Raw genomic sequence first — 12,052 nt, 5'->3', positions numbered from 1 at the left:
TACTCTTCGCTGATCTAAATAGCTCTCCAAAGGTCTTGAGACCCCTGCTCCTGCCAGGCCCAGGCTACTTTTGGTCAACAGCGATGTTAAACAGTGCAGCAGTCTCAGGAAGAAAAGGGACATCTGTTCCTGCCTTGGCGAGGCTACTCCTCATAGGCAGTGGTGCCAGCCACGTAACGGTTCCTGGAATAATAACCTTCGGACCAGTCCACCCTGCCTGGCAACACTGGTGCAATCGCCCATAAGCTACATGCCCCAGAGGTGAGGGACCTAAACCAGCAGCTTTTAGTTGGAAGGATGAACTCTACGAGAACCACCTCCTAGAAAGGGACATCTCAACTAAACTTGGGATTTTTCTTTCATCTCCCCATTGCCTGGAACAACAGTGTAATCACTGTGCCGTTGGTTTGCAGTATGTTCTTTCTTTCTTGGCTTATTAAGAGACGACATCCGTATGAATGAAAAAACGTTGCCTGCCCTATCAGTGAACAAAGGATGTTGCAGCCATCAAGCCACTACAGCTGCCCCTGAAGGTGAGCCCTGAGGGAACTCAGGATGGAGACAAACGGGGCTGCCCACTGCCAGGCCCTCAGCCACTGCAGCCACCCTCAACGGTGCACCCAACGGTTAGGGAACTCTGGATGGGAAAGAACTGGATACTGGCCCTAAAGAGCTAATCATTCAAAGGAATGATTTCAGTGAGCCCGGACTCTTGCATCTTCCCATACATAGAAAAGCGCTAAATTCCTTAATTTGAGATATCTGGTTTTCTTTAATGAACAGTTTGAAGTTCCGAATACTTGGTCACTGCTGGAAAAAACTCCCTATATATCCTGCTCCTCCCTTACCTCTTCAGAACAGTCCCTCAGGGTTATCTGAGAGGCTGCCTGCTGGGCTCGAAGTCCTCAGAAAGTCTGCCAAATAAAACATAATGCTCAACTTTTAGGTTGTGCATTTTTTTTTCAGTCAACATCCTGTATGCTATTGGCTTGTGACATATTAAAAATTATAATTCCCACAGTGAACACATGATAAATAAATTATTCGTAAAGACAGCCTCAGTCTCTGAGCATAATTTGCCCAAACTAACTAACAAACAAAAACAATGCTAAGCTTCCAGTGCCATCAGGTGCTGACTGTAGATTCTGGATTTTGTAGCGCAATCCTGATTTCAGATACTTACAGATATACTGTACTAGTGTTTCCCGCAGTTATTGTAGATGTGCTATACCTGTCAGCTACTTTACCAACTCAATGGACCCTGAAGCATGAGCCCATTGCCCGCGGCATGGGTGCCCTCCTGGTCAGGGTTGGCTCACAAGGCTTCTATCACTTGCCCTGGAGCCCGAGACAGGGAGGAAGTGATGCTTTGTTTCCTGAGGGTCTACAGGCTGACCTGGGGACCTTTGTTTTTTTCACAAGCCAATGAACCACAGGCAGGAAGAAGGGAGAGTAGTAGTCTTCTCCACTAGAGAAAGTCAGAAAGCAACCCAACTCCATTTTGATCATTTCAAAAAGAAGTGTTAACGTTATTTCATACCCTTGTTTTTAAGAATAAGAGCTAGATCTCTAACTCGAGTGCAAACGTTTCAGTTAGGAAAAAAAGAAAAGAAAAAAAAAAAGAAGAAAGCAGTCCTGATTTTAAAACACCTGATGTGTGAGCAGACCACACAAATGAGGCACAGCTGGCTCCCTACAGGAGTCAACCTGAACCATCCTCAAGCTGACCTAGGCCAATGCTACCACCTAGTGACCACCAGAGGAACACACTTCACCTCCTAGCGTGACTTTCTGCTTTCCTCCCTCTTCCTCAAGGGAAACACGGATAGTTATGCTTTCTCGTTTATCATCCACGTGTCAGCTCATTTTAAAAGTCTCCCAGAATATACAAGGCCTTCTCTGTCACCCAATTCCCTCCCTTTCCCTAGTGAACTCAGGAGAGCGTGCTTCCCTTTTTCTGGCTATTTATGAGCCCCAACAGATGTCTGATCAGCAGAAGACGGATCTCTCGATGGAAAAGTAATAAACATTCATATACAAGCAGCCATGCTAGGCGGCGGACTCAGATTATGAGCTTCTCAAATACCAGTATGTAATGTATTTAAGATAAATGTTTTATTTGTTTAGCTGCTAATACCAATATTGCTTCCTCCTCCTTTTCGCTGTAAACACAGCAGCTGGGCTGCATCACGGGCTAACCGAGTCTGGGCTGGGGTGGGGCCAGCAGGGGCCTTAATAATCACTCGCATCACTCCCGACCACGCCGCATACTGACAGGAAAACCACCACTTTCCGGTGCTTGGCCGCACCTCCCACGAGGCCAGCTTCTAAGTTCCAATCTGTTCTTAACCTGGGCCTAAGTGTTCCTTACACCCTGCTGAAGTAAGTAATTAGGGCGTATTCCCTCCTAAAGATAAAACTTACAAACACCTGGATGGGGATTTATCATTTATCAAGCACTAGATCAAGATTAGATCAAACTGCAAGAATGTATACTTAATATTTAAGTTGCTGAAACAGAAACAGTGATTAAAAGGAGACTCTTTTTAACCAGAGACTTAAATTAAACTTTAGTGTACTTAAGAATCATCTGGGGAGCTTGTTAAAATACAGATTCTTGGGCTTCCCTGGTGGCGCAGTGGTTGAGAATCCGCCTGCCAATGCAGGGAACCTGAGTTTGTGCCCCGGTCCGGGAAGATCCCACATGCCGCGGAGCGGCTGGGCCCGTGAGCCATGGCTGCTGAGCCTGCGCGTCTGGAGCCTGTGCTCTGCAACGGGAGAGGCCACAACAGTGAGAGGCCGTCGTACCAAAAAAAAAAAAAAAAAAAAAAAATACAGATTCTTGGGTACCACCCACAGAGATTCTGGTTTAGTAAGAACCCAGGAGACTGCATTTTAAAACTTGCAAAATTTTTTGAGCTTAGAGAAAAGCTGCAAGAAAAATGAAACTCCTGTACATCCCCACTGGCCTGGATTCAACTTAACATTTTGTCACATATGCTTTCTCTCTCTCCCCTGCACATACACACACCACACCCCCAAAGCTTTCTAATGAACACTTGAAAGTTGTAGATATCATGCCCCTTTACCTCTAAATATTTTAGCAGGTATCTCCCAGGAACAAGGACATTTCATAACCACAGTACAATTATCAAATTGAGGAAATTTAACATCAATGAAGCACTTATAGTCCATGCTAAAATTTTGAAAATTGTTCTGATGATGTCCCTTTATTTCTTTCCTCTTGATCCAAGATCCCAACCAGGACCTTGCCTTGCTTTAGTTGTCAGGTAGAAACTGCATCTGTAATAAGCATCCCAAGGGGACACTGATGCAGGGTGTCTGAGCACCAAGGCAGTGGAAAACTCTTAAGCAGATACTTCCTTTCAGTTTTGACCATCTGTGCTTAGAGTCAGGGGCTTGGTTAGGTCAGCACCCCATGTCAGTTTTCCCGTCTATATTACAAGTCGCTTCCCAGAGCCAAAGAGGGTTGTCTATAGCTTAGCTGCCCCATCACTCAGTCTGGGGAAGCACTTCCTTAAGGCAATGTTGAAATAACAGACTCCAGTCTATATGCTGGTGCTGGAATTAGCGCTGTGGTCATAACAGAGGAAGAAAGCAACATGAAAATAAATTCAGTTCAGAAAGGATTCTATCATGTGATATTTTCTAACCAGACGTCTCCCTTTGTTCAAATTAGTTCACGTCTCTCACAGACAGCAATTCTTAACAATTCATAATATCCAAGTTATAAAAAAAGACCAGACTGCCTTCTGTTATGCACACTCTCATAAGTGGGTGACAGTCAACTACCACTGTCTTAAGGAAGAAGAGAAAAAGATATACATGCATTTTGTATGATTAGCTTTGCAAATGTTAATAAAACTCACTCCAACTAATTAAAAACCGGTGATTTTAGTTCATCTGTGACATGCCCATATCTTAAAAAAACGATTTCACTTTATTAATTTTACATTATGTGCAGTTGATAATCATATTACCATACAACTGGTACATGGAATTTAATATTCACCATGACTATAATTTTTGTAAATTTATCAACACTACCTTCTGCCATTTTTTTCCTCGCTTACTTGGCTTTAATTTCCAAAGTACAACACTGCATAATAATACAAAGATAAATATACTAACTTATTTTAAAAACTAGTTTAGAATGTAAACATAATCACTACTGAATACTTACTAAATTAGAAAAATCTATTCATTAAGGGAGGCATTTTCATGTTGCTAATTCAATGGTAAAGCCAATAAACTAATTTGTCCTGGGCCTATACACCGAAGAAATTTTAAATAACATCTTTAAAGCTTTAAGCCTGCTAATTAATACAATAATCACAGCTGACAATGGAAGTACTGGTGCACAAGACTTATTTTTAATTTGGGTATGCATATATAAAAGTATTTAATGCCTTTTATTTAGAAAAAATGCTTCCATGAATGCATTCATGAGTTTTTAACTCTGACTTCACATTATTCACCGCATGGGAGAGAATGCTCACACAAGTCTCCTTAACCCCACAGCTTAATACCCAAATTATCCTGCAATTACTAATCCTTCTTTTTCTAGTTCAGTTTTATTTTTTAATTGAAGTATAGTTGATTTACAATGTTGTGCTAGTTTCAGGTGTACAGCACAGTGATTCAGTAATACATATATACACACACACACACACACACACACACACGTACATATATACACACACACACATTCTTTTTCAGGTTCTTTTCTCATATAGGTTATTACCAAAAATTGAGTAGTTACCTGTGCTATATATACAATAGGTCCTTGTTGTTTATTTTATATATAGCAGTGTATATATGTTAATCCCAACCTCCTAATTTATCCCTCCCCCACCCCTGCAATTATTAATCCTAATACTCCAGAAGTACCATCTTGGGATCAAATCCTTTACTCCATAGAGCCGGTAACTTGCCCAGGGAGTGGACCTCCAACCGGTAGCCCCTGAGAAGCAGGGTGGGGTAATCTGTAGGATCAGTTGTGTTCCAATGAGACCTGTAATTAGCGCCCTTGTTCTCATACAACTTCAAAATGTCAAATAGTTTTCTTATTATGGAGTTGGGTTTATTTATAGGCTCGACACCATGACACTTGCAAAACTAACCAAAGAAAAGTTATACTTGATACCGGGAGGATAACAAGAAGTAGTTTTAAGCTCCCTGAAGGGCAAGACTAAGAATGCTGTGGGAGCTGCAGGCATTTCGGGACAGAGGTGATGTTGCTATAAAGAGAAACCAACCTCTGACGACGACCCGCGAGCTGAGCGTCCAGGGCTGTGATGAGAAGCCGCCTAGCACCTCAAACACAGGGTTTGCTCCTAGGCGACCAGAGAATACGTTCGACCTGTGAGGACGTTAAATGACGTCATCACATTCTTTCCTTTCCTCTTTCTTGAAGTACCACCGAGGAAAAAAGCACAAATCCCAAGTGTGAGAGTGCTGCTCTCAAGAAGGCTGGAGCAGCTGCCTCACACCCCTTCCAAACGTGATGCCCCTCCCGGGGACCAGTCTCCCAAATGTTAACACCATTTTCATGAGATTTTTTAAATGAGATTTTTAGAAGTTTAAAGAAAATGTTTAGGGAAAGGTTACCATGGTGTAGTGTTAAACCACGTATCTCACAGGACCCAAGCCTTCTGCAGCCGCCTCTCCACGCACGTGGACGCTTCACTGGGGAGAAATGAGAAGGGCTGTGTCCCAGTCTCCCCACCCCGAGCGTGTCTGAACAGTGACTGGTCAACTCCCCCGTTACGTACCACATCAGTGAACCCAGAAACTTCAGAGGCCAGCAAGCCCACCTCTTGCTGGAAGAAGAGAGGGGACATCTGCCAGCTGTTGAGGGGCTGAACCAAACCACACTGGGGGAGAAGACTTGTGGGACCTACCACCAGACAAGCTGTCAACAGCCTCCAAGCCAAATCCCTGCATGGGACTAGGACCACAGTTTCACAGACCCATCCATCTTGTTTATGATTCCTTCCAGCTTTTGTTATTACTTTGGCAGGAGTTCCATACCTTTTACTCACTCAGTATTTACTTACTGGGCACCTGCTCTGGGCCAGGCCGAGGGAGTAGGGTGAGGGAAGGCACAGATGCCTGGAGTTTTGAGTTCTAAGGGGGATGAAAGCCCAGGGTGCCAGGGGAACAGCAGGAAGGCTCCCGACCCAAGCCAGGCAGGCTGGGGTGGGTGGCGGGACCAGCACACAAAGGCTCCGTGGGGAAGCCTGCAGGATAAAGGGAAACTAGCCAGGTAGAAGCAGTGGCAGTCCAGAAACTGCACACTACATGTGCAAAGGCCAGGAGGGGAAATACATGCACGTTTTAGGAACCCCACAGAAACAGATTTATTAGTCAGAGTGTCTGAGGAATAACTGAAATCCTAGAGAAATCTGAGGGAGGAGACTAGGTTCTTCAAATATCCAGGATGTCACACAGAAGGGGAATTAGGATATGGTGTGAGGCTGTGGGAAGGTCAGCCTCAGTGGAATCAAGCAGAAATGTGGACTGGAACCCCAGCTTACACTTACCAGCTGTGTGAACTTAACAGAGATCACTCACCCTCCCCGAGACTCAGTGTCCTTATCTATAGAAAGGTGGAAATTCTGTTTTCCAAGGTTGTTTTAAGCACTGAAGGTAACATGTGTGCATACTAACTGGCACTAGCAGGGCCCGATCAACGGTACTTATTACTACTACCAAGATTAGACTGACTGTTTCAGACCCCAAGGGTTCAATAGGTGGAAGATGGAAGGAAAAAACAAAACAAAACAAAAAAACCAGAAGGAAGACCTTTTGAACACTCAGGGCTGCACAAATACGGAAGGGACTGCCTTGGGAGAGAGGGAGCTCCCCGTCACTAGAGGTGATCAAGCAGAGGAGGTGGATATGGCCCTTGGTGAGTAAGTTGCAGAGGGCAGGCTGGTACTGGAAGGGGTAGGAGAGATGAGCTTCCAGCTTCCAGGACTAAGATTCTATTATGACTTCTGTTTCGACAGTGCCAAAACCCACTCAAAGTGGCACTGTCCAAAACTGGATTTCTTAAATGGATTTCTCATGGGAAATAATTCTAAATGGATACCTCCATCTTGGGAAAAAAACTAAAATGGCCCATCAAACTATGAAGTAGAGGGTAAAACAATATGAAGACAAAAAGCAGTATGTAAAGCTAAAATATTGAGCAGTTTCTACCTAAAATTAAGCAACCCGTCTCTTCTCATTCTCCCTTTGAATAGTTCCACTGGGCCCCAAACAGACTGGAAAACAGGATAGAATAAATTTACTCTTACAGGGACATGAATCAAGTTGCATCAACTTTACAAAAATACTGTGCTAATATTTGCCTTTGGGGCACAGACACACCCATTTGGGTGTCAGTCCATAATATTTCTATCTTAGGCTCCAGCCCCCACCCCTTTACAGCCAAAAGCAGCAGAAGCCTTCAGAAAAGAAAACAGCCAAAGTCACTTTGAAAGGTTTGAGATGTGCTAATCGCAGCACATCCCAGCCAAGAAGCTGGAATCTCACAACTGGACCTTCCTGCCAGCTCTGCTCTTGCCAAGGAGTCTGAAGCCAGCAGCAGCCTGGCCAGAGAAACCCAATCCTCACCACCAGCAGCCCTCACCATAATTTTATCTCAAGGAAGCACAGAAAAATACTCCCCCCCCCACCCCCGCCCCGCGCCAGCACCGCCCTATTTGTCTGTAATCAGCGAAGTGACCTGGGAAGTTACTACTCCATTTCTTTTTAGCTCGGTTTCCCAGCTTACAGCCCTCTAAGTCGCCTTCCAGCTTTAAAATCCTCTGCCTGTAAAGTTTTAATCCGAGGGGCCATCTCAGGTTATATTAGGTACAGTGACCCTACTGGTTGCCGGCAGGTCCAGAGACCAAGATAAAAACGTATTTTTACGTAGCCTAGTCTGATTTCCAGGGCTTTGACTTGGAGGTGGGCGGGGGTGGGAATGGGGTCAGAAAATTGATTAAAAGAAACCACATTAACTCTAAAAAAAAAAAGAAAGAAAAGACTTATAAAGGCGTGCCAAAATGCTAATCAGAATAGTATTTAGGAATAATGAAACGAAAATAATATATCTTATTGCTGCCTTTATTTATTTGTACTGAGACCTTCCACATGCTGGGAGCTGGGAATACAGACGTACAATCCATTCTTTAATCTCAAGAAGTCCTCAAGCCACTTGACCAGGGACACCACTGCCTGGGGGCCCTGGGTGGCCAGGGGTCTCAGCAGGCCAGGGCCGACTGGAGGTCTGAAGGAATAAACCAGATTTGGGTTCCAGTCTCTGCTCCGCCACTCCCAAGCTGATAGGACCCTGGACAAATTAACTTTCAAAGTCTGTTTCATCATCTGTAAGTAATTCTGAGGAGTGGCAATCTCGTATCTAACCCCGTGGAGGCCCTGGCCCACGGCAGACACGTAATACCAGCTACTCTGAGGACTGCCCCTGCATGACGGCCCCTCCCACCCCCCTCCGTCTTAGTCCCTGGGCCGTTCCCATTCCCAGGCTTCCTATCCTGGGGTGCAGCCAAGGTTCCTACAGCTGCCCGCATTTCACAGAAGGTAGATGAGACTCAGAGAACCCTGCCCAAGTCACACAGTCAGCCGCCAAACGGGCTGAGGGTCCCAAGCTCAGTTCAGGGCATCACACACCTCCCCACTGAGCTCCCCGCCCTGCATGACCGGAGGAAGGTGAACTACAGGTGATTCACTGGAGGGAAAAGGCTCCACTTAATCACTATTGTTTCTGCAATTTACTGACTCCAGGTATGTTCTTACCCTTTGAGATAATCTTCATCAACCCTCCCCACAGCTCGCATTTTGGTAAATTTCCTCTTAGGGAGGAAATGGTCCAGAAAAACCCTTTTTGCCTTTAACTCTGCAACATCAGAAACCTGAGTAATGACCGGGTATTTATTACCATCTTCCCTCTGTTCTAAAATGACAACAGGTGTTTCAGAAGAGTTATTTTAAAGGAACAGTACATCCAAAGTACCCTTTGATTGTGAAGATCGTGATTTCAGAGAAGTTAAAACATGGAACACGAATCTTTCAGAATTGTGGAAACATAGTAAGTGACTTCCTCTCACTTCTACAAAAGGCGTAGGCTGGAGTGAGTGCACGGAACGTCTAAAGGCCCTTCCAGCTCGACAGGCAGCCACCCTGAGTTAATTATTAACCGCGGGAGAGCAGGGTGGGCCACCTCATTTCCTGAGGCCAGGCCCTGGGTTTGGCCTGGGCCTCTCCTACCCTGTGACTAACAGCTCTCCTTCCAGGGAGATCCCGAGAGTGGCCGGCCAGCCCCCTTCCACGGCACCTGCCTCCAAGGATCTCAGAACTTGGAGGACTCCTGATGCAGGCCCAGGCGCACTGCAGCCCCCAGGAGACTGGGTTTCTCAATGAACTTGAGCTCAACCAGATCCTTGCCCGCTCACTTTTGGGGCACACATGTTGGCTCCAAGCAACAGATCTCATGGGGGCAGCCACGCAGTGGGGGGAAGTGATAAATGGGGGCGGGGGGGCAGCTAGATCCTGAGTGTGGCAGGAGAGTGGGTCTCCAGGAGGATCCAGGACCACCTCACAACATCCAAACCTTGAAGTTCTTTCATACGGCGAAGGGAGGTGCTTGGGCAGCGCAGAACCTACCTACCTACCTCCATGGCTGTGAAAAAAACAAGTTGGCTCTGAGCACCGGAAGGCAGCTAACCCTGGAGGGAAGGAGAAGCGGGCGGCTCAGCAGACCAGCTGCTACGACACACTCATGTCACATAACACCAACAGCGCTGTCTTGTTTCGGGAGGGTTTTAGTTTGCTTTTTACGCTGTACTCGTCATGTCTATATAATCATACAGCCTACTCTTTCCCATCATTGCGCGATGAAACATTTGTCCAGGTATTTCAAACACTTCACTGGCATTTTTTGTTACAGTTTTATAGTATTCCACCAAGTGGAACCATAACCATGGCTAGGTGCTCAGATGACTTCTAATTAGGAGGGCTCAGACTTCCAAAAAGGACCCACAGTAAACGAGAGTAGGGAAGAAGGAGCAAGTGATCAAGGGCAGGCACGAATGTCAGGAAGTTGGGCCCAGATGAGCCCTGCTTTAGGGAGGAAAAAAACCCCAGCCACCAAAGATGCATGGCCACAGGGTGACAGGAAGTGGCTAGACCACCACCTGACAAAAAAAGGCAGAACAGATGAGCAGATAATTAATGATAATTTGGGCAAAACCAACAGATTTACTGTTGTCTTTTCTACCAGGTAGAACAATCCTTTTACACTGGGAAGGATGGAATGAAAGGGGATGGGAAGGCATCTCCTGACCACCCATGACCCACCAGAGACTACACGTGTCATCTCGTCCAGCTCCCACATCAGAAGAGGGATTCAGGCTAAAGACAGCAAGGACCATGCCCGAGGTGACCCGGCACAGAGCGGAACCCAGACCCAGTGGCTCCTGACAAAGTTGTACTCCCCCCAGACACAGCACTACCTGCTCTGGTCTTTTTTTTAAACTGTGGTTTAAATAGAACATAAAATTTGCCGCTTCAACCATTTTTAAGTGTACAATTCAGTGGCATTAATTGCATTCACGATGTTGTGCAACCAACACCACGATCTATTCCCCGAACTCTTCCATTACTCCAAACAGGAACTCTGCACCCATGAAGCAATAATTCCCTACTCCCTCCCCCAACCTCTGGCAACCTCTAATCTACTTTCTATGAATTTGCCTATTCTAGGTATTTCATAAGTGGGCTTAGCATAATGTTTAAGGTTCATCCATGCTGTAGCATGTATAAGAACTGCATTCCTGTTCAAGGCTGAATAATATTCCATTGTATGGAGAGACCACATTTTGTTTATCCATTCATCTGTGGACACTTGAGCTGGTTCCACCATTTGGCTGTTGTAAATAGTGCTGCAATGACATTTCTGTCCAAACATCTACTTTTGGGTATATACCTAGGAGTGGAATTGCCGGGTCATACAGGAATTCTATGTTTGGCCTTTTGAAGGGCCACCAAACTGCTTTCTACAGAGGCTGCACCATTTTACATTCCTACTAGCCATATAAGAGGGTTCCAATTTCTCCACATCCTTACCTATACTTTTGATAATAGCCATCCTAATAGATGTCAAGTGATATCTCACTGTGGTTTTAATCTGCATTTTCCTAATGACTACTGATGTTAAGCAACTTTTCATGTGCTTATTGGCCATTTGCAGATCTTCAGAGAAATGTCTATGCAAGTCTTCTGCCCATTTGGAAATTGGGTTGTTTATCTTAATTTGGATTAGTTATAGGAGTTCATTATATATTCTTAATGTTAAACCTTTATCAGATAGGATTTGCAAATATTTTCTCCCATTCTGTAGGCTGTCTTGTCACTTTTTTGATGTCTTTAGAGATACAAAGGTTTTTAATTTTGATGAAGTCCAATTTATCTATTTTTCTTTTGTTGCTTGTGCTTTGGTGTCATATCCAAGAATCTACTGCTAACTCCAAGGTCATGAAGATTTATCCCTGTTTTTTCTCAAGAGTTCCATGGCTTTAGCTCTTATATTTAGGGCACTGATCCATTTTGACTTAATTTTTGTTTATGGCAAGAGGTAGGAGGCACCCTGGTCTTTCTGACCAGGGTCCCTCCCCACCATGAACCTCTGGCAGAGCTGGCATTGCTGCACTAGACTGTGAACTTCATGAAGGCAGGGTCTGGGTCTTTTAAAGACCACATCCCGGTGCCTGGTACCCAGCAGGTGCTCAATAATTAACTGTGGGATAAATGGACAGTTGAGTGGATAAACCACTTGGTGGGGGGGGAGTACCCTCCATCCCCCACCTGCTTCTCATCACTACTATAAGACCACCCACAGCTGGCTGAAAGACTTATCTGTAACAAAGTAAACCTGATCGGCCAACCATACTAAGAAGTAAATATGTATCAACAATTGCACTTACATACTCTTATTAGTTCAACTAAAACAATCCAAGATCTA

The 12,052-nt window shown here is 45.0% G+C and overlaps 1 protein-coding gene across 10 annotated transcripts in view; it reads right to left on the bottom strand.

The window, feature by feature from the left end:
- The window catches only part of PTPN3 (protein tyrosine phosphatase non-receptor type 3), a 145,271-nt gene that overhangs the window by 79,710 nt on the left and 53,509 nt on the right, over window positions 1–12,052 (bottom strand). The window lies entirely within an intron of this gene.

This window comes from Aethalodelphis obliquidens, unplaced genomic scaffold (assembly GCF_003676395.1).
Source record: "Aethalodelphis obliquidens isolate GAN/ISIS:26980383/991018 unplaced genomic scaffold, ASM367639v1 scaffold7, whole genome shotgun sequence".
NCBI lineage: Eukaryota > Metazoa > Chordata > Mammalia > Artiodactyla > Delphinidae > Aethalodelphis > Aethalodelphis obliquidens.
This window is presented reverse-complemented; position numbering and strand designations above follow the sequence as displayed.